We start from the raw sequence: 6,013 nt of genomic DNA on the forward strand, positions 1-6,013 counted from the left end.
TTATTGTTTTTAAATATAATTTCACATGGCCAAACAAACTTTGTGGTGAGTTCACCCTTTGGGAGTTCTATTACTGACATCTGAATGACTACGAGAAGCAGAATTTGTTTCACAGACTCTACAATTCAATACTAAATTCAGAAACTTTCATAGGTCTGAAGAGTGTCTTTTTTTTGGCAGCATCAAGCACAAAGCCTGCCATGGATGAAGAGCTCTATAATTTTGTTGGATGAGTGGCTGACCATGCCGGAGTTCTCATCTACATCTGAAGCTCATATTTACCTCAAACTCTGTGATATTTACACGTATTCAGTTTTAACATCCCAGCTACTATTTCCTACTAATGGAGTTCATACAACAGCAGACTATATATTTTAAGCTGCGTCTCACTTTCTGCTACACCTATCTAATAAGAGACGCAGTATTATTCTCTGAACACCCTCTGTAATACCCCCAGGCTTTTGTTCTTTCTCTGCCACATTTTCCCCTCCTTATTTCCTACTTGACACGAACTGTTTCTTTACCTTCCCCGATCCAAATGCCAGCTACATTCAGCTTAGCAAATAAGCAGTGTGACTGAGGTCAGTGTTTTCAGCTTCTATGTCTTCTCGGTTTTATTCTTAAGTCAGACAATTTTTTTCTCTCACTCTCTTGGTCTTTGGGAAAACAAAGGCCTAGCTGGTTTGGGGGTACACCTCTAGTAGTCTAAGGGGAGCAGCGTAGCATTCTGAAATAACGTTTGGACTGAATCACATCTGAGTCTGAATCCCATTTATCCATCACACCAGCTATGTGCTCCTAACTAAATTATTTAACTTTGTTACTGTTATGGGCTGAATTATGCTCCCCTCAAAATTCAGATGTGGAGCTCCTGACCCCAGTACCTCAGAAAGCGATGCACTTGGAGACAGGGCCTTTAAAGCGGTGGCTAAGCTAAAGCGAGATCATTCGGGTGGGCCCTGATCCAACAGGACTGGTGTCCCAATGCAAAGAGGAGATCAGGACACAGACACACAGAGGGAAGACCCTGTGAAGACACAGGGAGAGGCCATGGAAAACCCAACAGAAAGGCCTCAGCAGACAGGGACCCTGCCGACACTGATCTCAAGCTGCTTCTCTCCAGAATTGTGAGACAATACAGTTATGCTGCTTAAATCACTCAACCTGCAGACTTTATTATGGCAGCCTAGGAAACTATTTTAATACAGCTACTTTTAAAAATAAGAAATAAATGTTTCCAATAAATATCACAACACTTGCCTTTCAACATTACTATTTTGCCGTATTGTGTTTAAATTGATAAATGAGACATCACAGACCCAGTTGAAGCCCGTCTCTTCTTTGCATCCCTAGTTTATATTCCCACTACTACTGGGTGGGAGGGCTTACCATTTCGTTGCCAACATTTGCCCTATTTGGAGTTTTAACTTTGGCTATTCTAGTGTAATGAGGGTGAAATGGAACTTTGTAATTTGCTTTGGATTTCTGATTACTCGTGAGGAATGCTTCGATCCTACTGCTTCTAAAGTGTGGATGACAATAGAACCTATCTTACAGAGCTCTAAAGATTAAAAATTAAAATATGATGAACTCACATAGAATGACACCGGTACAGTGCTAATCCTGAGACTGTATCATGACTGTCCAATACATATATATTGTTAATATTCTAGCCAGAGAGAGTCTCTATGCAGTCTCTGCCATTGCTGAGTACCGTTTCCATATACAAAACTCTCAACCCAAGTTAGCTTAAACTTGATTCTTATAATTCTGTCTTTTTTTATTCTGTTTTAATGAACTATTTGTGTATTTTTTTTTTTAGCTCTGATGACACTGAGTTTCACAGGTACATATTCCTCTCTTAAAAAGTCAATAATTATCAATTCCTATGCTCAATCTATTTCTTTTAGATCATCTTTGTATTTTTACAAAATTTTTTCTAAATTTGAAAGTCTATGTGGGTCCTAGCCAGTTTGGCTCAATGGCTAGAGCGTCGGCCTGAGGACTGAAGGGTGCCAGGTTCAAGGGCACATGCCCAGGTTGCGTGCTTTGATCCCCAGTTGGGGACATGCAGGAGGCAGTCGATCAGTGCTTCTCTCTCATCATTGATGTCTCTATCTCTCTCTCCCTCTCCCTTCCTCTCTGAAATTAATAAAAATGTATTTTTTTTTTAAAAAAGTTTATGTGAAATCTAAAGAACAAAAGAAATAAAACTAAAACAGACTCAAAAATATAGAGAACAGACTGATGACTGACAGAGAGGAAGGGGGTTGGGGAACTGGGTGAGAAAAGTGAAGAGATGAAAAAGTACTAATTGGTAGTTACAAAACAGTCATGAGGAAGTAAAGTACAGCATAGAGAATAACAGTCAATAATACTGTAATAACTATGTATGGTACCAGGTGGGCACTGGAAATATTGGGGAAGTACTCTGTAAAGTATGATTGTCTAACCACTACGCTATACACCTGAAACTAATACAAAATAATATTGAATGTAAACTTTAGTTTAAAATTGAAAAATAATTTTTAAAAGTCTATGAATATGCATACTTAATGATCACATTTATGCCATACACACACACACACACACACACACATACACTGAGTGGCCAGATTATTATGACCACCCCATCAGTACTTCACTGACACTTCCAAAAATACTGAATATTGAAAAATTCCTAAGAAATACTCTCAAGGTTTTATTATTATTTGCATAACTAATTCACTTCATTGTACTGCTATATCTATATATCTATATAGATATATAGATATACACGCACACACACAGAAAGAAAACATGTACCTGTATCATGGATGCAAACTGGCTACATTCCCCACAATCAGGACTTGGGAAACATGAGGACAAGAACATACCACATTCAACCATAGAGATAGAATACAGGCTCTAGAATGTGCACCTCATCTAAATTCTAGAATCTAAGATGTCTATTTCATGCTGTAATATATCAACTACAAAGTAATCTATTCATAAGAAATTTGGTTGAATTAAGATATATTTACAAATAAGTATTCTCTGTTCTCAAGTTTAAAAAATGTCAATATGGATCTTACAGGTAGTCAAAAATTTATGTTCGATGAAGCTTTATAATTGTGAAAAAAAAAAAAACTTGTGGAATGAATGAACCCCAAAGTCAAACAATAGGAAATGGTTAAATACACCTAAATAATAGGATATTATATACTCAAAAATTGTGCTTTTAAAGAATCTTTTAAACTCAAATTATAAAGTGAAAAAAGGAAGACATAAAACTTTATAAACAATATGATAATTTTGTGGGAAAATAAAAAAGCAAATAGCAGAAGACTGAGAACAATGCAAAATGTTGACAGTGGTTATCTTTGGGTGGTGGGATTATGGCAGTATTTATACTTTCTGGTGTTTAAGTTATCTATACTAAGCAGATTCTACTTTAACAATCAATAAAAATTTAATAAATACCTTTGGGTAAAAAAGATGGATGTAAATATATATGACCGGACTCTAAGTGCAGAAACACATTTGCAACAGCAAAACATAACTCTTTACACATTAAGGGTTTACTTGGCTAGAAGTTCAAGAGCCATTACCACTCAGGTTTTTTAAGGCCTCAGTGTTTTCTCTGCATTTCTCAAACCTATTTCCAAAGACTTTTTTTTTCATTATCGCCCATTATAATAATTACAATACACATTCAGATGTGGATCAGTGAAGGAAGGAACAGAAGGAAATGTTAGACTTGATCTGGCCTTCACTTGCTTTCAAGGGAGAAAGCAAATGTGATGTGATCAAAAGTAAGACAATTCCTAAATAGCTCTAATTTTTAAATATTCATCATAATATTCATTCCAAACTTATCAAGCAAAAATATTTCACAAAAATAGAATATATCTACAATAAACGAAAACACCTAGAGAACTAAGTGGTCTGCTTTGATCTCTCCATTAGCTTCCCAGTACCTACGAGCTTTTAAGTCCTGACACATGACACACACAGGCTGAGGCCAGGTGCAGCCCAGCTTCACTTCCTGCCACTCATGTCTCATATTGTGCCTCCACATCTCTGTTATACTTTCCTGCCTGAAACAGCCTTTTTACCTTTCCTTAAATGGCTAACTTTTTCTGATGCATCCTTCACATCTCAACATAGAATGTGATCTCCCCTCCCGCCCCTACTCACAGAAGCTTTGACATTGTTAAAACCCAAAAAAGTTGGTTTAAGTGCCTCTCCTTTATGCTTCCAACAGGACCCTTGACATGTCTCTTTACCTCAATATCTAACGTGTTAGATTTCAATTATGTTTAGTGTCTAAAGAGCAATAACCATTTACTTTTATGCTAAACTCCCAGCAAGGTGTCTGGCACCTGGTAGAAATTTTCAAAATGTTTGATGAACTGAATTATAAGAATTATGAAATAAAGCAAGAAGCATTTTTAGGTACATCTCAAATCATCAAGGGTTGTGCAGAACTTGAGATCTATCTTGAAATTATAGTATTGGAGCTCTAAATGCAGCTAGTCTCTGCTTAATTTGGTATTTGGCTAAATAAAATATTTTAAACTGCTACTAGAGAATTTCAATTCTAAACAGGATGGACACAAAATATGGAAATATGGATAAAATCATTTCATCAGAAATTGTAATGTAACACCAACAGACCATTGATTTTGTATTTTCCTGCCTTTCCAGACTAGGTGGCCACCTGGTTTCATGTAAATACCTACTTCAGTTAAGATAACATTTTAAGAGCTGCCTCAATCAGGAAATTAATTCAGACACTGCCCTGTTAAGAACCGATCAATCTAGATTTTCCTGAAATAAATTTGAAAGGCAATGGAAAGCAAAGTGAGGCACAAGATTGTAAGGAAACAATTCCTTTCTACATAGGCAGTTACAGCTACAAAGTTTTCCCTAGGAATCAGAGAACTGGAGATGTGTTTATCTAGCATCCATCAAAATAAACGAGGAACTTTCTGCTAGTGTGGCAGAGGGCTCCATTTTTAATTAGTCATTGATTAGAAGTAAATGTAATGCAGTAGACATAAGAATAAGGATGATTTCCAATTTCAAGGAAGAGACTGTATCCCTTGTGTTCTACTAGCATATTTTGTTTTGTTTAAGATCGAGTATAAAGAATAATTCAAGAATTTAATCATTTGAGAGTCACAATAGCAAGCCAGTTAGCTGACTCTAGTCCAAACAGTCTAGTATATATACTACCCAAGGGCTGAAGTCCCCAGTAAGGACCCCAGGCCCGATCCTGTGCCAGCACAGTAAGGCCTGGTGCCATCTCTTCAACTTTCAGAAAATCAAACCCTGTAATTGTGAAACAGTATAGGAAGATGTTGCAAAACGGAAGTACAGTGGGCCAACACACACACAGTGCTTGCCATTCATCAGATGAAAAATTAAGTTTCTGTTGTAAAATAAAGTACTGTTTACTTATAGTATTCCTGAAGTACTGTTTATTCCATAACTATTCCAATGCAAAATGGAATATGATCATCTGAGGATTAAAGATGAAATTACCACCTCACTATTAATATAAAATTTTTTAAATGATAAAGTATTACTGTGCCCTCATTTGGGGAAGAAGTTGCAAAAAGTCGGGTGAACCAAAATATGTTGTATATTAATATCAAAAGAAACTGACCAGTATAGATGTTAAAATTCAAGGATAAATGTATTTGGGAGAAAAAAAGAGTAAATAAATGAAAGAAATAAAAAAATTAACAAAATATATCTTGAAAATTGCATTTATCACAACATATTTAAATAAAAATGTGTTTGTAATTTAAATTTATAAGTAAATTTGTTAATTAAAATATTGAAAGAAATGTGCTTTGATTATAGTCTTCAATAGAATATATACCACTTAAAATTCCATCATTGAATTTTGTTATCCATACTGTGGAAAACTAACACATTTAAAGTTTTCCCAAGTGGAAAGGAAGTACATAAATGACTGCTAATGTTTCTGACACAATCAATACCCTTAGGATACAAAATAATT

This window comes from Myotis brandtii, unplaced genomic scaffold (genome assembly GCF_000412655.1).
Source record: "Myotis brandtii unplaced genomic scaffold, ASM41265v1 scaffold1067, whole genome shotgun sequence".
Classification (NCBI taxonomy): domain Eukaryota; kingdom Metazoa; phylum Chordata; class Mammalia; order Chiroptera; family Vespertilionidae; genus Myotis; species Myotis brandtii.